Source organism: Camellia sinensis, chromosome 6 (assembly GCF_055761805.1).
Source record: "Camellia sinensis isolate YWXY chromosome 6, ASM5576180v1, whole genome shotgun sequence".
In the NCBI taxonomy this organism is placed as follows: domain Eukaryota; kingdom Viridiplantae; phylum Streptophyta; class Magnoliopsida; order Ericales; family Theaceae; genus Camellia; species Camellia sinensis.
The window spans coordinates 155,509,508-155,533,917 of NC_138966.1; the positions used below are offsets into that span (position 1 = coordinate 155,509,508).

Sequence of the window (24,410 nt, forward strand, 5' to 3'; positions counted from 1 at the left end):
GGCTTGCCTAAAATGCTCGCCAAAAGGCTGACTGGTCGTGGGCTCTACCATGTTGGAAACACAATCCTCGAATCTGGACTACTGCTGTACCACTTGATCCGCCTTTCGCTTCTCGATGTTAGGTGTGAGAGGTATATTAGGTAGTCTTGCGGAGGTATCCTCTTTGACCATTTGGCCTAGTTGCATGTAATAAGCCATAGTGACTGTTCCAAACTAGGACATGATGCTCACCCATTTACAGGATTGCGTGAAATAGCTTGATTAAAATAGTGAAGCCCTAGTTCATGACAAAATTAAGACAAGATAACCCTACCCCTCATAGGGGTGTTTTTGGCTCTTTTAACTGGTATGTGCTTTACAGTGAAACTGTACAGGACTGTGCATATTAGTTGCAAGGTTGATATCTATTTTGGGGCAGAATTTAGTATGGATCATGTCTGTGTTGATAAACATCTTAGTTGTGGTGCTATGCAGTTTCTGACTACTGCCCTTTTCCTTTATTTCTTTTGCTAGGTAGTTTAAACCATAGCTTCAGAAGGTTCTGATATCTCCTAAGTACTCTAGACCCGTGTTGGAAGACTTTGCAAGGTCGGAGATCTTGTTCGAGGACAGCCTGTGTTTGCCTCTTTGTCACCAATGGCAAGGCGAAGAAGGATTAGACAAAGTTCACCAGTCCAGTTTTTACATCAGTCACCTTTCAGTTCACCTGTGTTTAGCCCGGTTCAAGAATAGTTAGTTACTTCTAGTTCAGCTCAAGAACAGTCACCTATTCCAATGGCATAGTATCCCCCGGTAAATATGGAGGACTTAATACTTCAACTACAACAAACAGTTGAGACACTACAACATGATGTGGCTCGTCAGGCTGAGGTTATGTTAGGCCGAGGTTATAACTAGGCTACAGCAACAGTAACCACAACCCGCAGCGACCTCCGCATCATATGTACCCACCGCGGCTATCCCTATGCTTGGTGCCACTGCTAATATTGCCACTGCTCAAGATCCACAAACCGAGAATAATCCAATTTTCCCAGTCCCAATAGAGCCCATCCCGGCACAAGCTTCCAAAGCCCCAGTGTATCAAACTGAGGCACCGTTCGAATTTAAGGTTGATCCTTCTGCACTCAAAGTCAACAAATTGGAGAAGCTATTCAAAAAAGCGTAAGGAGTCAACTCCATTCTAGACATAGAAGATGGATACATCGAATCTGCGATTACATAACCAGATCGATTCAAGGTACCACACATTGAACGTTTTGATGGTTCCGGGGACCCCATGGTTCACTTACGGTTGTTTTCAAATATCTTATGGCTGATGGGCTTAACTTGACTGCAGAAGCTATCTCTCTTCAGTCGCACTATGTCAGGTATAGCGGCCATTTGGTACACCAAGTTGGAAGATTTCGTAAAACAGAACTGAGAGGAGTTAGCCGAGTCCTTCGTCATTCAGTACTCTTACAACTCGCAAATTGAGGTCACAACTCGTGATCTCAAGGTGACGCATCAAGAGCCAAAGGAAGGTTTCTCTGAATTTGTGACAAGATGGAGGGCTAAAGCATCCATGATGACTGTTCGACCTTCAGAGAATGATCAGATCATAATGGTTGTCCGGAATCTGTATAGGAAGTTGTTGCAAAAAATGATTGTTCTCCCCCTATTTACATTCAAATAACTTCACGAGATGGGGGTTCAAATCAAGGATGCTATGAAGCAGGGGATTATTACTGATGATAAGGAACTGGCTAAGAGGCCGTTTGTTCGCAGTTCCAATGCTGCCAGTGGTAGCACAGCTGTGAGGCCATAGGACGTAAGTGTTGTCACCACAACAAAAACTGTCGACCCCTTCACCAACATAGGCCTGCAAACATCATCCAACCCTACCTGACCTCAGGGTGGGACTTTTAACCAACTATACATGACCTTCTCCAAAGCCATGCAGGTGCTTGTCACGCCCATAACTCGCCCCTAAAAGTTTGGGCATGACCACCTCAGAAAAAAGGACATAAAGCCTGATGAATATAATCTATGGGGCCTGAACGGAAGCATTTAATAGTATATAATAGCGTATAATAATAATAATAATAATAAACATATCCATTGAGCTACCATTACTATGCCAGGATCCCAAACAAAACATAATGCAGATAATATACATTGTCATGCATCCGAAGATAGCTATGTACATATACATATACGCCGATCTTAACAGATAATTAGGGTACAAATTAAAACTTAGCAAAACTCCATAACTTGAACAATCAACATCTAATAGCTTTGATACTCAGGGTTTGACAACTGGGTAACAAAAGCCACAGGTGCAGGTTAAATCTCCAGGTTGAGTGCCTACAGAAACAGACATAACAGAGGGTGAGCCGGGCTCAGTGAACAGTATGAAACATAAATGCACAATTTAAACATAATACATAACAATGCATAAATAAATGCGAAGATCATGTAGTTAATCTGTTCCTGTTTTCATTTCATATGGCCTTAAGCCCAATCCTGCAACATAAACATGATGGCTATAGAGCCTTTGAAACATGGTGGCACGAGGCCCTTGAAACGTGTGGCACGAGGCCCTTGTAACGTGTGGCATAAAGCCCTTATAACATATGGCACTAAGGCCCTTGAAACTTGTTGGCGTTAAAGCCCTTGAAAATGGCATAAAGCCCTTGGAATGGCATAAAGCCCTTGTAACTTGTGATGGCATAAAGCCCTTGTAATGGCATAAAGCCCTTGGAATGGCATAAAGCCCTTGTAACTTGTGATGGCATAAAGCCCTTGTAATGGCATAAAGCCCTTGTAACTTGTAATGGCATAAAGCCCATGAAACTTGTAATGGCATAAGCCCATGTAACTTGTAATGGCATAAAGCCCATGAAACTTGTAATGGCATAAGCCCATATAACTTGTAATGGCATAAAGTCCATGAAACTTGTAATGGCATAAAGCCCATGTAACTTGTAATGGCATAAAGCCCATGAAACTTGTAATGGCATAAAGCCCATGAAACTTGTAATATACTGGCAACCATACTTGAAACATGTTTGAAATATACTTGAAACCATACTTGAACTATTCTTGAAATATACCTGAAACCATACTTGAACTATTCTTGAAATATACTTGAAACCATACTTGAACTATTCTTGAAATATACTTGAAACCATACTTGAACTATTCTTGAAATATACTTGAAACCATACATGAACTTGCAACATGCGTAACTTAGATCATACATGAACTTCTATCATACATAAACTTGTAACTCTTAAACTTGTAACATATTTAAAATATACCTGAAACATACTTGAGCTCGTAACTTACTTGAAGCATACCTGAAACATACTTGAATTTCTAACATACGTGAACTTGTAACATACATGGACTTGTAGCATACGTAAAACTCGTAACATACTTTAACTTGTATATACTTGAACTTGCAAATTTACTTAAACTTGTATATACTCAAATTTGCCATACAATTAAACTTGTAACGCTCTTGAGCTTATAACATACTTGACTTATAACATATGCAAACTTATAACAGGCTTAACTTATAAACTTGTAACACAACAAAATAACTTCCAATTCACATGGAGTCACATAACTTTCCAATTTTTATAGTATTCGTAGAACACTTACAAAGAATAGAGCATTAGTGACAATAATTATCAACAATAAATAACATGTACATTTTTGTACTACTACTCACAGTGTTCAGGTGCGTAGTCCGTCCTTGTAGCTAATCCTACACAAGTCACGTAATTCAAACATAATTCAAAATAAACCCTTGAATCTCATTTTAACATTCCAAAAATCGAGTTCATGTCATCCATATCCTTACTAAATTATTCTCCTAATTTTTCTTTTCCATGATAGCATGAATTTCAACATTTATAACAAGGTTCATTCGCAAATTGTAAATATAATTTCCAAATATTCCCAAATTCCAATTAAACTTGAACACATCTAATTCAATGTTTCAATTTCATTACTCTACTTTCAATTTGGGCCAATTCATTGGTTATCATCTTTAAACAACCTAGGGTTTCAAGGAAAAAGAGGATTTTTAACAAAAATCAAACTTCTTAAATCATAACTCCTAATTCCAATTTTCCAAATGATTTTACATCTAGTATTCTCAATCCATCACTTAAACCCATCAATTTAATTCCCAACATCACAAACCTTAAAACCCCCAATATTCAAACCCAAAATTCCCAAAATCTCATAATTTCTTCTCTATACATAACATTAATGAAAATTGAACCATTATACAATGAAAATACCTCAAATCTATCTATGGATGTAAATATTGAAGAGTATTAAAACCCTTACCTCAAGAATCAAACAAAGGAGCAAGGATTGAGAAGAATCCTCCAAAATCTCGAAATTCCAACCGGTAGAACATAATAATCTTCATGCTTCTTCACTTTTTGATGGATGATCTTGATCAAAACTAAGAGAAATGGAAGGTTTTGGAGATTAAGGACCTAGGGTTTTCGGACCTAGGGGAGAGGGATGAAGAGGGGAAAAGGAAAATGTGAGAAATGATCCAAAAAAATCTCATTTTAAGCTGCTGTCCCGTAATTCCCGCTCGAGCGGAGGAATTCCCGCTCGAGCGTACCTGTTTTCAGCACAGATTTCGAAACTTTGAACAGGTATAACTCTCCCATCCGGACTCCGTTTTAGGTCGTTCTTGTGTCCAAATTGAAGCCCCGGAAATAAGCTTTCCAATGGTTCTAACCCCACATCCAAATTCAAAATGTAGAAAAAGAAAATGACAAAAGAGTGACGGCTGGTCGCAGACAATCTATTCTAATTAAAGCTTTTGGTCCAATCTTACTTTACCATCATATTACCACCTCAAACAATACTCCAAAATAAAATAAGAAGATTCTAAATACACCACTACAATGTCAAGGGAAATCTTACTTCTCACGCTCGAGCGTCGCTTCAACCGCTCGAGCGCGCACAGACCAATAAAGTAGTCCGCTCGAGCGTCAACTTCTCCGCTCGAGCGGAGATCCACCACTCCCAGAATCTCAGGCCATCTGCAAAATTGCTGAGAACCCCAAAAGTCCGCTCGAGCGTCAAATCCTCCGCTCGAGCGGAGGGAAAAATTCTGGGTCGTCACAGTGCTGGTCAAGAAAGGGCACCTAAAACCCTTAGAACCTCGGCCACTTCCTGACCCTCTTCCACCTAAGCATAACCCTGCAAAATATTATGCTTTCACCAACAGCACAGTCATAACACCGACCAGTGCTTCCGCTTGCATCATGAGATTCAGGATCTCATTGACAACAAGGTCATCGCTCCACCCTAGAAACCAAATGTAACTACAAATCCGCTCCCGGCTCATAATCAAGTCCCCCTACCTCGAAATCTTAACCTAATCCATACATTGGCCACCTCTTATGACCCCAACGTATATATTACTCATTCCGACCTTCCAAAACAAATGTTGTTCATTCTTGAGGGCACATATTTGTGCATGATGGGCACATCTAATCCATAACCTATGCCTCACAATGTGGTGAGAATATCGGCGGTAAATGAGGTTTTGACCTCAGAGGGAGGTACTGGTCTGTTGAAGTGTTTCGGGGACCTAATGGACAAGGCATATGATCCGAGTTGCTATATTGTGCTAACCACTCAAACTAGGCCTGAAGTGGTGCTACCAACCTCGGTAGACATTAATGTGGTCAGGTAGGATGGTCCGAACCAAGGGTTGGACGACCTAACAGATCTCGAAGAAGATTTAGACAACCTGCAGTTCTTCGATAAGCATGATCAGGGAAATGTACAGATCGGGTGGTTTGACCTGAATGGATCGACCGATAATACCGGATAGCTGAGTGATGAGCTAGACAAGGAAGAAGAAACATGGATGAAACCAGAGGGAAAGGAAACAGAGGTAGTTGTAGTAGTTGGAAAGGCTAATGAGAAAGGAAAACTGCTGGAGGGCACATATACGGAATACCCAACGCAAGAAGTGGGTGTTGTGAACACCATAGATACAGAACAAGAAACTACATTGAGGTAGTTTGAATGAGAAAGAATTAAAGACAGCCAGAAAGACCGCAACTGTGTGTCGCCCTGAGGGGGACATTTATGCTGTGAAAATGATTCTAGTAGAGCTGGACAATTGTTTGTCAGCGATTGATGGTGAGTGGTGGGACAACAATGATTTGCATCTGGCCCATACTAATAAAGACTGGGGAGACTGCGTCCCAGATGATACATGGTATGCTGAGGAGATAGGCCATCTTACTCGAAGTGGACGGTACTTTAAGCCACCACACCCAAATCAAGCAGAGCCATCAGGAAAAGACAATGAGGTCGAGAAACAGAAGGAGGAACAACTAGAAGAGGAGTTAGTTCTGAAGGAGCTCAAGAAAATCCAAGCTGATATCTCTATCTGGGGGCTCCTTATGGCTTCATGGGTGCACCGGCAGGCAGTATTGTCAGTAATGGACAAGGCTAAATTATCCATTGATACTATGCCCAAACAACTTATAGGCCTAGTCTTTCCAAGTGATGCCAAACCAATGCTTATTTTTTCTAACAAAGAGCTGTCGTCGGAAGGCTTGGCTCACAACAAGCCATTATACATATTTGTGGAATGCAGAGACAAGTGGGTATCAGTGGTGTTGGTAGATACAGGTTCTGCCATTAATGTCTATCCTTCCCATACAGCCTGTGGGATAGGCCTCAAACTGGCAGAATTCATTCCTATAGCCCAGGTGATATGAGCATATGACAATACAAGCAGAAAGGTCATGGGTACAGTGAAAGTGTAAGTCCAGGTGGGCCCGTCAGAGCAATAGATTGAATTCCACGTCCTACATGTGCCAGCTACCTTTACCCTGTTGTTAGAGAGGCCTTGGTTACATCACATGAAGACTGTCTCCTCCACCCTCCATTAAATGTTGAAGTATCCTCATGAGGGAGGAGTAGCAATCGTTTTTAGGAACTCATCGATTCATCCGCCTCCAGAGGTGACTACGCCGGTGCTAGAGATTAACCATGGAGATGAGGATATATTTCTCTCGGGATTCACTCTGGTGGAAGCCCGGGTAGTGTAGACAATTCTGGCCGCGAATGAAGGCATGTACATTAGTGCCCAGTCCATATACTTCATGAACAACCTACGGTATGTTCTAGGAATGGGACTTGGAAAGAGTGGGTCGAAGGGTGTTACAGCATTGGCAGAGGTGCCACACAACCCACATGTCTTTGGATTGGGCTATGTGCCCACCAAAGAAGATTGGATAAGAAAGGGGGGAAGAGATAAGGGGCAGAGCAAAAGCCAAGAGAGCTGGGAAGCATTATGAGCTCATCCACAAGCCAATCCGAGGGACGTTGAATGGCTGTTTTGTTCAAGAATGAGAGAATTTCCCTTTTTACGACTTTCTTGAGCCTTGGGTAAATTCCTCAAAGAAACGCGTCCCCGAATTTGAGATTTTATTTGATCTACAACTGCAGGACAGTGATGAGAAAAGGGCTGAACCAAGCATTAACACTGACCAGAGAAAACATAATGACTCAGACAACAATGAGGTTGACATAGGGACAACACTGGCTGATCTCTTGACAGATTCCGCGACCGACACAAAGAACTTGGGGGATAACATTATTGTCTCTATGATCAGAGAGGAACCGGGTGTGGATCCGACCGGTCGTATTCTGGATGAATCAAGGGCACCATGTCTTACTTTGCAGCTGAAGAAAGGCTTTCTTTCCAGTTCTGAATTGGGTGATGAGCCAGAATCTGATTCCACTGAGTTTGTAGAGCCGGGATCAGATTTAGGTCAGTCCAGAGAGTTTGAGTCTGGCATTTCCGGGGATAGTAACCTAGATGCCAAGGTCTTGTCAAGGTTTTCTTTTTCTTTTACTTTTGAGTCTGTTGCAACTAAAGAGCTAGAACTTATAAATGAAAATGCTACAGATTCTGTGTACTACTCTATGCCGCTGGTTTATTGCATTGACCAAGATTTTTAGAATTTTAATGAAAACAAAGAGGAAGAAATTCCTTTGGCTTTGAAAAACTTTATTAATCGAGAGAAGGAGAGGCATGCTAAGCCATGTTTTGATGAAATCATTGTCATTAATGTGGACACTAAGAAGGATTTGCTCTTGGTCCAGATTAGGTCCACGTTGTCTTCAAGGGAATGCAAGCGTTTAATCACTTTGTTAAAAGATTTTAAAGATGTTCTCATGTGATTCTATGAAGATATGCTTGGAATCGACCCTGAGATCGTATAGGACCGGATCCCTCTTGACCCTGAGGCTCGACCAGTCAAATAGAAACTACGCATAGTCCGTCCGGATTGGGCACTTAAAATCAAGGAAGAGGTCACCAAGCAGATTGATGCAGGATTCTTATTAGTATCAGAGTATCTTACTTGGTTGGCCAATATCGTCCCAGTTTCGAAGAAATACGACAGAATTCGGGTTTGCGTCGACTTCAAAGACCTGAACAAAGCGATTTCGAAGGACGACTTTCCACTGCCGCACATAGATGAGTTGCGAGAAGGCTAAGGTTATTAAAATAAATAATTGAAAATTTATTTTAAATTAAAACTAATATTATTCTTTTGTAACACATATCATAATATAAAATATCATTACATTAATTAAAATTAATCGTATTGTGATTTTATGTCATACATCATATTTTTAGAAGTAATTTACATACATGTGTAGTGTCTAATTTGATATTAATTGATTAAAACAATGAAAGTCAATATATTTTTTATTAAATTTTTAGAAAATAAATTGACAAATGTCAAATGATAATAGTGTGGAGTATTAGTTTTTTTTAAAAAAAATTATTTTAAAGAATAATGATTAATAAAAAATGATTGTGTATATTTAAGGCACTTATTGATATTCTTTGAATAGTTAAAAATTTTAAATTTATAATATTACTGATAATGTACCTTCATGAGCTCTGTCAAAAAAGATCTACAAAAATAATTTGTCTGGAATAAAAGATTTTCAATTATTATGATGTGTTACATAATTAATTAAAACACTTTTGAGAACTGAAATTATTAACATTATAGAGATTTCTTGTCTGATTCTCCTTGAGGACACTGTTTATAATTTGAATTTATAATTTTTTATGCATCAATATGAATAACTCTTACAATCTTACTAATACAAGTATAAATCCTATCTTTGAGTCAACTCACCTTAAGTTGTTTTTCAAGTAATAAAATATTAAAATATTGTCATTTAAAAATATTATAATAGATCATAATCAAACACCACTTGAAGAATAATTAAAGACCTGATGCACCACTTTAGACATAATAAAAAATATAAGAAATTAGCAAAGAAATTAGTAAAGACCTTTTCGATTAATAATCAAAATAATACACCATGAGTTATAAACAAGTTATAATTTGTATATTATAGAATTTTTCGTTGTTTTTATTTTTTTTCAATTTTTTTTTGATATAAATGGAATTCATGATTTTTAGTAAATTTGATTAATACAAATGAGAATTTGATTTCAGGTTAAGAACACACATTTTTTTAAAACATTGAAAAAATTATTCTTACCAACATTTTACATAGGATCACATAGTAAAAAAAAATTTCATTAGTCATTAGCAAATTTGTTTGTATTTGACTTTCAATTTGTTAAATTTTCTACAAAAAGTATTAAGATTCAAAATCAATTTTCTATTTTAAAAATAAATTATTGTGCATCGCACGGATCACCTACTTGTGATGTTATATGAGACAAAAACATATATATTTTTTCAAAAATCCTTCTGTCATATTATATATATTTATATATACTCCTTCTATCTCAAAATAATAGTTTTTTTAAGGAAATTTAATTTTTTTGGATAGTATAATTATTGCACTTTAAAAATTAGTTTTTCAAAATTACCTTTGACAGTACATTTTTTGATCAATTTTTATAATTATATTTTTTATATTGTTAATGAATTTAAAAGGACAAAATAAGAAATTTATAATAAATTTGAGTCTTTAACTTTTGAAAATGAATTAATATTTTTGAGCAATAAAAAATAAAATAACGGACTAATATTTTAAGATGAATAGAGCCGTGATCCTTATCCCTCACCCAAGGGGTGTTTTGGTAGTTAAAAACTAATTTTTTTTTTATTTTTTTTTAAAATATATATAAAAAATATGAAAAATAATATAATTTAAAATAGGGAGCTTTTTTGATAAATTCACTTTCTAAGAGCTTTATTCCACCCAATCCATAGTCTTTTTGACTATTCCATTAGGTCCTATTTAAGATAAGAAGACCAAAATACTATTTTCATCTACTTATGTTCCATTTAGTTCACATTATTTTTTTATGTTTCTATAAGTCCTATGGGTGATATAATTACCCAAATACCCCTAATGTGAATGTTCACATCGTCAATGTGAATGTTCATATCGTCAATGTGTAGGGGCTCGGCCCATGTCGATCCTCGTGGGTGCCCGGAAAAATTCGAGCCGGGCCGGGGCGGGCCCGACCCGTTGACAATGTGAATATTCACATTGACATGTTAACATTCATATTAATAGGAGTGTAAAATTGGCCCGCATCCCGTGGCGACGCAAAACCCGCCCGCGGCTCATGGGCGGCCCGGGGCGGGTCCGGTCCGGCCCGTTGACAATGTGAATATTCATATTGACATGTTAACATTCTCATTGATAAGAGTATAAAATTGGCCCGCGGCCCATAGGCGGCTAAAAGCTTGCCCGCGGCCCAAGGCAGGCCCGACCCGGCTCGTTGACAATGTGAATATTCACATTGACATGTTAACATTCACATTGATAGGAGTGTAAAATTAGCCCGCGCCCCGTGGCTGCCCGAAACCCGCCCACGGCCCGTGGGCGACCAAGGGTGGACCCGGCTCAGCCTATTGACAATGTGAATATTCACATTGACATGTTAACATTCACATTGATAAGAGTATAAAATTGGCCAGCGACCCAGGGCGGGCCTGACCCGGCTCGTTGACAATGTGAATATTCACATTGATAAGAGTGTAAAATTGGCCCGCAGCCCGTGGGCAGCCCAAAGCCCGACCACAGCCCGAGGTGGGCTTGGCCTGACCCGTGACATTGTGAATATTCACATTGACATGTTAACATTAGCATTGATAGGAATGTAAAATTTGCCCGCTGCTCGAAGCTTGCCCGCGGCCCGGGGTAGGCCCAACCCAGCCCGGTCCGGCCCGTTGACAATGTGAATATTCACATTGACATGTTAACATGCACATTGATAGGAATGTAGAATTGGCTCGCGGCGGGTGGGCTGCCCGAAGCCTGTCCACGGCTCGGGGCAGGCTCGTTTGGGTTCGGGCCCGAGTCGGTGGGTCGAGCCTCGGGTCGGGTCGATGGGCCTGGGCCTAGCCTTAGGCTTGGGTCGGGCTTGGGCGGGCCTGGCCATTTTTTTTTAATTTCTTTTAATTTTTCCTACCAAAATTTTATTATTTTCCACAAAAAAAGACACTAGGCCTCGGATCGAGCCGTGAATGGGCCTTAACCAGGCCGATGGGCCGGACCGAGCTTCAAAGTGATGGCCCAGGCCCTAGCCTAGGGTCTCGGACTAGGCTCGAGCCCAGGCCCAAACGAGCCTTTCCCGGGCCGCAGACGGGCTTCGGGCAGCCTACGTTGTTTTTTACTATTCCATTAAGTCCTATTTGAGGTAAGAATACCAAAATACCATTTTCATCTACTTATATTTTATTTAGTCCACATTATTTTCTTATGTTTCATTAAGTCCTATGGGAGACATAATTACCAAAATACCCATAATGTAAATGTTCATATCATCAATGCATAGAGGCCCGAGCTGGCCCATATCGAGCCTCGTGGGTGTCCGAAAAAATCTAGGCCAGGCCGGCCCACGGGCCAAAAAATTAGGCGCAGGCCCTAGCCTTGGCACAAGGGTATTCAGGCTTTGGATGGGCCGATGGATCGAGCCTCGAGTCAGGCCGGTGGGCCTGGGCCTAGCCTCGAGCTTAGGTCGGGCTTAGGCAGGCCTGGCCATTTTTTTTTAATTCTTTTTAATTTTTTCTACCAAAATTTTATTATTTTTTACAAAAAAAGACATTGCGCCTCGGGCGGGCTGGGCCTCGGACCGAGCCTTGAATGAGCCTTAAGCAGGCCGATGGGCCGGGCCGGGCTTCAAAGTGATGGCTTAGGCCTTAGCCTAGGGTCTCAGACATGCTCAAGCCCGGACCCAAACGAGCCTGCCCCGGACCGTGGACGGGCTTCGGGCAGCCCACGGGTCGCGGGCCAATTCTACATTCCTATCGATGTGCATGTTAACATGTCAATGTGAATATTCACATTGTCAACGGGTCGGGCCACGCCTACCCTGGGCCGCCGGCAAGCTTCGGGTAGCGAGCAAATTTTACACTCCTATCAATGTTAATGTTAACATGTCAATGTGAATATTCACATTGCCACGAGTTGGGCCAAGCCCGCCTCGGGTTGCGATCGGGCTGCGGGCCAATTTTAAACTCTTATCAATGTGAATGTTAACATGTCAATATGAATATTCACATTGTCAACGGGCCAGGTCGGGCCTGCCCTAGGCCGCTGGCCAATTTTATACTCTTATCAATGTGAATGTTAAGATGTCAATGTGAATATTCACATTGTCAACAGGCCGGGCTGTGGGCGGGTTTCGGGCAGCCACGGGGCGCGGGCTAATTTTACACTTCTATCAATGTGAATGTTAACATGTCAATGTGAATATTCACATTGTCAACGGGCCGGGCCAGGCCCGCCCCGGGCCGCGGGCCAATTTTATACTCTTATCAATGTGAATGTTAACATGTCAATGTGAATATTCACATTGTCAACGGGCCGGACCGGGTCCGTCCCGAACCGCCCATGGGTCACGGGCGGATTTCGTGCCGCCACGAGACGCGGGCCAATTTTACACTCATATTAATGTGAATGTTAACATGTCAATGTGAATGTTCACATTGTCAACGGGCCGGGCCAGCCCCGGCTCGCAGGCGGGTTTTGGGCCGCCCACGGGCCAATTTTACATTCCTACCAATGTGAATTTTAAAATATGAATGTTCACATCATAAAATTGCTAACCGTTCAAAAAATATTTATAAGGGTATCAAAATTAAATATAAGGGCATAAGTGTCCAAGAAAATAGTGTAAATCAAGAAAGAGGACTTTATGGAATAAAACTATACATACATGGGACTAAATGGGTTAAAAAATTTCTTCATGGACTTCTTGGGTTAAAACACTTCTAAATGAGATTTATCAATAAAAATCCCTTTAAAATAAATTAAAAACTGACTTTCTCTCTCTCTCTTCCTCAGCTCCCAATATTCGTTCAATGCTTCTTAGATTTTTCGTCTCTTCTGGTTTTTTTTCCTCAATCTCTCCTCTCTTGATTATCTTCAATATTTTTTTCGAACTCATCACCATGAGACACTCTTCATGATCAACGAACACATGTAGAAGACAGAGCATCAAATACCGACCGACATCTTTTGGATTCCAAAAATAGAGAAAGAGGGAGAGAAAGAGGTAGGAAACATAAGAGAAAGATGGAGTGTTCAACGGTGAAGATACCCGCAAAAACTTTACTGATCATCTCTACGCGGCTTTGGATCAAGTTGGAATTCACACCTTCATTGACGATGAACTCCCAAGAGGACATGACATTTCTTCGGCCCTGCTAAAATCAATCGAAGAATCGAGGATCTCCATCGTTGTTTTCTCAACAAACTATGCTTCTTCCAGATGGTGCCTTGATGAGCTTGTGAAGATCATTGAATGCAAGAATTCACTTGGACAATTAGTTCTCCCAATATTCTACGATGTCGATCCTTTTGATGTATGGAACCAAACAAGGTGTTTTGGAGAAGCTTTTCTAATACATGAAAAGCATTACGGGGATGAGATGGAGAAGGTGGAGGTTAGGAGAGCTGCCCTCTTTGAAGCTGGTACAATATCGGGCTGGGATTCGAAAAATGTTGCTAATGGGTAATGTTTTAGCATCTTTTTAATTTTGTTGCTGCTATCAATTTTTATCTTTAACTAAAAAATCCTATCATTATTGTTTTTAATATTTAAAATATATGTATATATGTATATCAAATATAGTTAGTTCACTTTGTAAGTTCAAGATGTTTTGAATTTTACATTTCTTAACTGCATATTTTGAGTGGGGTTTGTAAGGTTTTGGATTTCTGTAATATACAATAGCTTTTCTTTTAATTTGGATCAAAATTGACAGGCATGAAGCAGAGTTGATCCGAAAAGTTATTGGAGAGGTGGTTTCATGTAAACTGAAAGAGACATTCCTATATGTTGCTAAGCACCCAGTTGGAATAGAGTCTCGTGTTGCAGACATCAATTCGTTGTTGAGCATTGGATCAGATGATGTTCGCATGATTGGGATATACGGCTTGGGTGGAATAGGCAAAACAACAATAGCAACCGCTGTGTATAACTGTATTTTCTGCCAATTTAAAGGAAGTTGTTTTCCTGCAAATGTTAGAGAATTTGCAGAACAATCCAATGGCCTTTTTCAATTGCTAGAACAACTTCTTTTTCAATTATTAGGGACAAAGAATCTAAAGATTGACGGTGTTTACAGAGGAATTAATTTGATGAAAGAAGGCCTCCATTCTAAAAAGGTTCTCATTGTTCTTGATGATGTGGATCATTTAAGCCAATTAAATACCTTGGCAGGAAATCGTGATTGGTTTGGTCCAGGAAGTAGAATGATCATAACAACTAGACATAAGCACTTGTTGAAGGGACTGAAAGTTAATGAAAGATACATGGCTAAGGAATTCAATCACGAAGAGTCTCTGCAGCTTTTCAGTTTGCATGCCTTTGGCGAAACCAATACATTAGAAAATTATGTAGATCTTGCAAATGGTTTAGTAAGTTATGCTGGAGGGCTTCCACTAGCTCTTGAAGTTTTGGGTTCTTATTTGTTTGGAAGACCATTGGTAGAATGGAATAGTGCATTTGATAAATTACAACAAATTCCTTATGAGGAAATCAGAAAAAACATAGGACAAGTTTTGATGCACTAAATGATGAAAAATTGAAGGATATCTTCCTTGATATTGCATGCTTTTTCATTGGAATGGACAAAGATTGTGCCATAACTATATTGAATACTTGTGATCTCTGTGCTGAAGTTGGAATTAGTGTGTTGATTGATAGATGTTTATTGAGAATTAATGAACGAAATATGTTGACAATGCATGATCTACTTCAGGATATGGGAAGGGAAATCATTCGTCAAGAATCTCCCAAGGAGCTTGGAAAGCGCAGCAGATTGTGGTTTCATAAAAATGTATGCAATGTACTTCAAAATAACAAGGTAAAGAGTCAAATCTTTCTTTTTAGATTGTTAGTAAGCTTTTGGCTTGGAATGCTAATTTCAGTTTTTATAGTCTTTCTTCCTTCTAATTTTCAATTTTGTTTTTAAATATTGCTATATTAGGGAACAGAAGCACTTGAAGGTGTGATCCTGACCGGACTACCCATGGTGAAGAAGATACAATGGAGTAATAAAACATTTGCTGGGATGCATAATTTAAGACTGCTTCAAATCAATCATGTACACCTCAGTGGTAGTTTTAAACATCTATTAAAATAGTTGAAGTGGCTCTGTTGGCATAACTGCCCATTGGAGTATTTACCATACAATTTTCATCCAGAGAAACTTGTTATTTTAGACATGCAGTTCAGCAAAATTAGAACACTTTGGAAAGATGGCAAGGTACATGACATTCTTAGCAAATTCATTCTTGTTTGGGAGTTGGATCAATTGAGTAGTGAATCATGAAAAAAGAAAAAAAATTATATAATTTCTTTTTTTTTTTGTGTGGTTTTAACAGCACTTCAAGAGCTTGAAAATTCTAAATCTCAGTAATTCCAAATGCCTAACAAAGATCCAAATTTTCTGCACACTATCGATGCTTGAGGAATTACTGCTTGAAGGTTGTACAGGTTTAATGGAGCTCCATAATCAATTGGGCTTCTAGATAAACTTGTTCACTTGAATTTGAAAGATTGCATGAACCTCAGGTATCTTCCAGACAGTATCTGCAAGTTAAAGTCTGTTGAGCGTCTAAATCTTGTTGGTTGCGCAAAACTAGAGCTTCCAGAGCAATTGGGAGATATGGAAAGCTTAACAGAGCTTCTTGCAGATGGAATAGCCATTAAACAACTACCTCTCTCTATTGGGCAACTTAAGAACCTCAGGAGCTTATCATTGAAGGGATGTCATAGGCTGTTCATAACTGAATCTTGCATTTCTTTCATTTCATCTTGCTTTTTTCGGAGAAAAAATCTTGACTCCATAAGATTTTTACCATCCTCTATTTCAGGTTGGTGTTCCTTGACACAGATAGATCTCCGTGTTTGTACTCTGTCTGAAGAAGATTTTCCAGTTAATTTTGGGAGTAGTTAATCCTCATTGCGAGCATTGGATTTAGGTGGAAACAATTTTTCTATCCTACCAGATAGCTTCAGTCATCTATCCAAGCTAGTAAGGCTTAACTTGAATAACTGCAGAAGTCTTAAGTTTATCTCAGGTCTTCCTCCTAATTTATTGAAAGTAAATGCTGAATTTTGTGCATCGCTTGAAAAAATATCCAGTCTATCAAAATTGAAGACTCTAGTAATGGATTTCGGTAAGGACCCAGTCGTGCATACTATCTCAAATGGTAATAATGATGGAATGGAAGAACCTCACTATTTTGAAGGTGCACGAATCTGTCCCTTGCACAGTCCCAACAATTTACAACAATTTGAAAAGCTTTTGGTCTGTTTCTCTCTCTCTCTCTCTCTCTCTCTCTCTGGTGCAACAATTTTGCAAAAGTCTCTCTAAAAATTAAGTGAAATGTGTGAAACCAAATTTATTTTAGATGTGACCTACACATATCAAAGGAGAAGGATTTCCTCCTGTCCAGTTTATGTGGACGGAAGGACACTCTTTAAGTATGTGAAATTCATCATGGGTCCGTCACGGATTTTATTTTGATAATTCAAAATCTTTTGCTTTATAGGACATTTTGGGGCATTTTATTTTATAAAAAAAATAGATCGATCTGATAATCGTAATATATTTAATTTATCAAATTTATCATAAAAAAATAGATAATAATTGTATTTTTAAAATAAATAATCTATTTTTTGGCGACACATAATAAATTAATTAAGTAAGTTACGATTATTGGTTCAATTTAATTTTTGTGTGAATAGAATAAATGAAGTTCTTAATAAAAATGAATAATTCAGATTATTGAAATGGAAACTGTGATAGGTTCATGGGCTTAAACAATGGACTAGAGAGTAGTTGCCTCCAGTTCAAAATATTAGAGATGGAAAATAATTAATGAATTTTTTATTCAAATTTTTTTGCATGTGGCAGTAGCAATTTTAAAAGTAGGATTCACTAGTTTTATCACTGTTTTTATTACCAGTTACATGATAATATATTAGAAGATTATATATCACATGTTTATATCACCAACCTACTTGGAAAGATGTGATTTGTTTGCATTAATTTGTTAATAAGAGTTTAATTGACGGAAAACAAATAGTGTGCTGTAATTTACAAACAAATCGATATTGGTTCTGTAATTGTAACTTTCAAGGGCTTAGCCGTGTAAAACACATACTCTGTTTATAATCATTTTTAGATAAGGGAATTAATCATAAATATTTGGATTCCATAGCGAAGTGTATTCTATTTCATCTCATTTTAATAAATCATTACTCTTTATGAAATTTATTCCATAGCGAAGCCTAGAATGATATTTTACGTTTTTTGAAATTTATTCCATAACTTTCAATGATATTTTGAAGTGATCGTGTACCTCTATTGTGTTGATTACCTTCCCTTTTATAGTTTGCTCCCACTAGTCGTCGTGGATTTTTAGGCATCCCTCCACTCCTCACATCAACCCCCTTTTCCTTAGGGATTATGCTCCACCAGACGTGGATTTCTAAGAGTTGGTTAGGCTTGAAATATAGGCATGTGTGTTTGATTAAGTTTGCGCCTTCTTAAGGCACACTTCCAGCTGCCTTGATTTTGTCCTCAGACTCTCATGATCCATCTTGCTCCTGGACTCCTAGTCCCAGACCCTCGCACTAGACTCGGTCCATCTAGGGCTGAATCTCTTTCCCTCTTGTAAAGTTGTCTTTGCACTGTATCATCCTGCCTAGGAATTCTAGTCTTGCCTATCATCCTGTCCAGGAATTCTGGCCCTGCCTGGGCTGGATTTATTTTTAGCCTCTCACAGTATCCATTTAGTTTGGAAGGTATTTAAGACCCCTAATAAACCTTCACAATTTCAACCCAGTAGAATAATAGGTGTCAACTTTTAATTTGTCACATATTTAATTATTTGATACTTTACTTCCTTATTATATCATTAGAAATATAATTAAAGGTGTTGAAATGGAGAAATATAGCAAAACTCTAATTTTAATCCACAGAGTCCTACTTTTCAATCGTTCTCATTTTGCAGAGGTGTTTACCCTTTGAAGTTTGTCCATCGGGTTGTGCGCAAGGTGTGTGCGCACATCAGATGCGTTGATTTGGGTGTTGTGGAACACATGTTACAGTTTGCATGATATTGCATTTTGTTTTTTGCTATTAAAACTTTAAGATGTTATAATTTGTACTTTATACATCTATTCTTTTATAAAATTTAGAATAAATTATAAATATATTTTTAAAATTTTATTTAAAATACAAATTATCTTTTGTAGTTTGAAAATTACATATATTTCTTTATTAGAATTTTTTATTTAACAAAATTAATTAAAAAAATAAAATTCTTAACTAGTTCACTATACAATAATAAAATTGGTTTTCTTATCCAACTCCCTCACTAAAGGTTCTTAATAGCATAAGGACACAAAACAGAAATTGAGCAAGGTTGTGCTATCTAGTCTAGAGTTCTGTTCAGACAAAAGAGTCCGGGGGTTAAGGAATCCATGAGTTCGGATTGATTTTCATCCTTCTATATGTTCTCGAACAAGTATATAATTGTATCCAAGCATCTTAATTGGTAGGTTTAGATGCCAGTCAGTGTTGGGTGGGCTGCGATACTCAAGTTGAGAGACTTGGTCAGATATCAGTTATAGAAAACAACAAAATTACTACTTGTCTGGCTTGTTTAGTTTGTTTGGTTTTTAAGTTCTCTTTTCTTTTCTTCCGAGGTTGCTTTCCTTCCCAATCAAAAGCTATCGGCTTTGTTCACCTTAGGGTGATACCTACCCTTGCTTCTGCTTCAGTTTAGCATTCCTTTTTCGCCGAAGCTTCATGGGCGTTGCCCTATTACCCAATCAGACGTTTAGATGTGAGGTATACACCGCGAGGCGCCAACCGGGCTGTAACGCCCCCAAAATAATAACAATAAACCCATTAAATAAGACATGCATTGATATGTAAAAGTTCCACATTCTTCCATTTATCAGAGTCTCATTACAAAAGTATTACATGTTAACAACAAAAGCAAATGCCCTACGGGCTTACAGCTTTCCAAGTTAACACTTGGTTACAACAAAAGAGTACTAACTCGTTTACACATTAAGCCCTTGGCTTGAATTTACATGTAATACATCAAAAAGTAAAACGACATAAGTATGTCCGCCTCTAGCCTCCCAAGCTATGTCCTTGGAGGTGGCATGCTACCTGTACCTGAAAATGATATTCCCATATAGGGTGAGCCACAGCCCAGTAGAAATACACTAAACCAACCATGAACAATGACTAAAAGATTAGCAATTGATAGATGGCCAACACTGATACATTCACATAAATTACATATTTATGTCATACGACTTATGAGTCCAAGTTACTTTTCATTTTCCCTTTTTCAACAGATAGGCATATAAGCTCTATCCACATTTTCAACAGATATGTATAAAAACTATATCCCACATTCACAGATAAGCATATAAGCTATATCCACATTCTCGACAGATATGTATAACCACAATATCCCACATTCACAGATAAGCATAAAAGCTATATCCACACTTCACAAAGATAAGCATATAAGCTCTATCTTCACTTTTCTAGACAAGCATATGAGCTGTATCTACGGAGTTCATCCCCTATCTTCTCCCAACACTATCCGGTTTAGAGGTACATCCTCCATCTTCCCCTAAACCGCGGAGTACATCCCCCATCTCCTCCTCTACACATAACGTATACAAACACATTGGTTCTATATACAATCATTCAATACATACAGTTAATTTATTCTATCAACCGTCAAATTCCATGACACATTCCATTGATTAGTTTCCGTTTGCCTAATCATCATGCATTGTCTACAACAATCACGACTATCCTCCACCGATAGCCCAAAGCAATTATTTCTAACAGAAAATAAATGCACAATGGATATTCAATCAACATTTCATTTCTCACAATTAATTATCCCAATTAATCAAACAATGTAATTAGGTCATTTTTCATAATTACCATTTCAACCCTTTGGTCCCATTTTCATCAATGATTCAACATTTATTCCATTTCTCTATGCCAAGCATGCATCTAGGTTTATTATGAATACAACCCCAACTATTGTAAAACAACACAAAAGCCCCAACTTTCACCAAATTACCAAACCAACCCCAACATCTCAAAATACTAAAATTTAAAGACAAAATCCATAGAGAGGAGTAGGATATCTCTACCTCGAAGTTTGAGCCAAAAAGGAGATGAAGACTCGAAGATCAACGTGCTCCAAATCCAAACTTTTTCAGATTAAATCGAAGCTCTCAACGCCCTCTATCTTTTTAACAAAGGCCTTAGGCTAGATTCACACTCTAGGGAGATCAAATCTTAAAGAGAGTGTAAGTTTAGAGAGAGAGAGTCTCGGATCTAGGGTTTGAAAGAAAAAGAAAGTGAAAAACTGATGTTCAAAAACGCTACTGTCCGCTGATATAAAACACGCTCGCTCGAGCGAAGCCTTTGTCGCTCGAGCGACCAGACACAGAAAACTCTCGCTCGAGCCAAAAACTCAGAAGTGCGCTCGAGCGAAAGAATGCTAGCTCGAGCCAACAACTCAAACCCTCAGGTCTGCAACCAGCACGCTGGAGCGACAGACTTCTCGCTCGAGCGAAGAACAAACCAGACCGCTCGAGCGAAAAAAGCTCGCTCGAGCCAAGAAATGCAACTCTCAGGTCTAGAACCAGACGCAATCGCTCGCTCGAGCGACCAACTCCTCGCTCGAGCGAAGGTCCAAAAATCTGGGCAGCAGCACTAGGCTCCCAAATACAACCAACTTGTAACAAACCTGCCCAACACATCCTATAACTCAATATACAAAGTAAAGAGGATGCAAACTAGATAATAAACAACTACCAACATCCACGGACACATGTCCGAATCACTGTACAACAAGGGTAAACCCGGGATCGCTATACGGGCTAATGGAACAAGTTAGTAAAGTAGCTAAACTCTTCCAAGGGAGATTCTAACGGAATTATAGAAAAAAATGATATTAATTTTCTAACTACTCTCTTATAAAATAATAAAATTATAAGAATTGTTAATTGAAATATATTTATAATATTATTAAAAACTTTTAATTGACTTAATGGACATGGCATTTTTTTTGGTCAAAATAGACCATCTATTTTCTTTGAGACAAAAAATAAATAAATTGCACTTATCAAGTTAACCTAATTTTGTACATGAATGCATGAAAATCTCATATAATAAACAGTTTGAATCATTAGGGGAAAAAAAAAAAAAACCGTTAATAAACCCAACATATCCACGACACTCTCTATTCTCTAATTTAAATTTAGATTGGAGAGAGAAGAAGTAACACGTTTTCTTTCACTTTCCTAAAACTCATTAATCCATGTTAAGACTTTGTTTAAATCATAAATTGGAGTATAGATTTAACTTAAAAATTGATTCAAACACTGCTGAAAGGTGACTTATGGGTTAATCAATCCGATATACAAATAGGATCGACATTAAAAAAAAAAATTATGTCCAATGTCTATATCTATATCTATATCGGTGACTTAGCTATATAGCACACGTTAACGCCTAGTCTGAATTGATCAATATTTGAAGAAAAAGACTCAGGAGAGAAGAGTCCCAACCGTCATTCAATCCCATAATTATTTCTTGGAGTACACAAATAAACTTATGACAAACACATGAATAAAGGTCACATGTTCATTTTTGTAAGTCTCTCTCCTCCATTATCTTCTTTCCCAAGAAAAAAAAGTACACTCCAAGTAAAAGCATAACCGACCACTCATCCCATTTTGCCTATAAATATTTGAGCTCCTAGCATTGTCACTCCTTATACAATAATCATTCACCATGCAATCTTCGAGATTTAGACAAACACTTGAACAACAAAGATGTCTGGGTGCGGCAAACATCATCATCCATTCTGTCACGGTGTTCACAACTTAGGACACCACAGCCCCAGTGGACATCACGAAGGTGCAGCTTGCCACGTTGGAGGGCATCACAGTCATGGCTGGGGACATCTTATTTACCAACACCACAATCATGGCTGGGGACATCATATTCATCAACATAGTCACGGTGATCACGGATATGGTGGCCACAATGGTTGTCACCGTGGAGGACGTCATGGTCATGGTGAGAGGCATCATGGTCGCGGTTATGATAGTCCTGGCAAATGGCACCATTGCCATGGCAGGCGTGGAGGTCACGGCAAGGAACATTGTCATCATGTGGTCATTGTTGAGCATGTCAATACCCCTGAAATTGCGACGACTAGTGGATAGATAGATTCTTCCTCTATCAGTTGTGAATTTTAGCAATCCTCTGAATTGAAGAAATAAGCAGCAGTGTGATCATGTATTATTAGATTTAAAGAAAGATAGATATTTTCCTTTGGTTGTGTTGTGTATTGTGCTAAATATTGTACCAACTTGAGTTGTCTCATTGTACTATACACCAAAATAAAAGGTGGACTGCAGTAATATATATAATTTTGAGTGTAAATTTACATGGTGTAATGTTATACATATACAATTTTTTAATCCATACTTGCACAAACCCTTATTGGATTAAGTCAACAATTAATCGTAGTTTAACATACTTAAAAGGAGAGCCTCAGTGCATGAACTTCCCGTTAAAGCAAGGTCTGTTAACAGGACATAAATTTAACATGCTTATATTAAACCAAATCAAATCAAACGAAGCCTTAAGTCCCATCAAATGGGGTCGGCTACATGAATTCTTCTTTGCCACGTGGCTCTATCAAAGGCCAATTCATTAGTCAAATTAAGTAGATTCATATCTCTATTCGCTACGCTAGCCAACGTTAATCTAGGTTTACCCCGTCCTCCAACACTTTTATCTACCTTCACTGCATTGCATCTCTTCACTACGGCCTCTGTTGGTCTCCGTTCACTATGACCAAACCATCTCAATTTATTCTCTCTCAACTTATCTTCTATCGGTGTTACTCCTACCCATTTTCAAATATACTCATTCCAAATTCTGTCTTTTCTAGTCTTGCCGCACATCTACCTTAGCATCCTCATCTCAACAACACTCTTCTTATCTACATGTTATTTCTTGATTTCCCAACACTTTGTCCCATACAATATTGCTGGTTTGATAACCGTTCTATAGAACTTTCCGTTTAGTCTAGTGGGTACTCGTTTATCGCACAGTACCCCAGATGCACTTCTCTACTTAAGCCACCCCGCTTTAATTCTATGGATGACATCTGCATCAATTTCTCTCGTCGTTGTGATAATTGACCCTAAATAACGAAAATGTTCACTCTCAGGTAGTTCTTGGTTCTCAATCTTCACTTCTCCTTTACTTTCATTGTTACTATTACTAAATTTGCACTCCATGTATTCAGTCTTAGTTCTGCTTATTCGAAATCCTTTAGATTTTAGTGCTTCTCTCTAAATCACCAACTTTGTGTTAACTCCTTCTTTAATCTCATCCACTAACACGATATCATCTGCAAAAAGCATACACCGTGGCACATCATCCTGAACATTTCTCATCAACTCATCCATAACTAAAACAAAAGAGAAAGACTTAAAGTAGATCCTCGGTGTAATCCTACAGTAATTAGAAATTCATTTGTCACTCCAGCAGGCGATCTAATAGTGGTCACCACACCTTCATACATGTCCCTAATTACATCAATGTAACCTTTTGTCACCCATTTCTTCCCTAACACCCACCAGATTATATCCCGAAGTACTCCATCATATGCTTTCTCAAGATCGATAAACACCATATGAATGTTTCTTTTCTTTTTTCTATACTTTTCTATTACTTTCCCTAAAAGATAGATCGCTTCCATCGTTGACCTACCAGGCATAAACCCAAACCGACACCTCTGTTATATCTCTCAAT

General features: G+C 38.4%; 1 long non-coding RNA gene across 1 annotated transcript; it reads right to left on the reverse strand.

Moving 5' to 3' along the window:
• Positions 1 to 2,216: 2,216 nt before the first annotated feature.
• LOC145792435 (uncharacterized) lies at positions 2,217 to 4,852 on the reverse strand. The gene is made up of 3 exons (XR_014331838.1): positions 4,342 to 4,852; positions 3,716 to 3,751; positions 2,217 to 2,343 (listed from the first exon to the last, which is right to left on the reverse strand). It is a non-coding gene; the product is annotated as an uncharacterized LOC145792435 (long non-coding RNA).
• Positions 4,853 to 24,410: the final 19,558 nt, after the last annotated feature.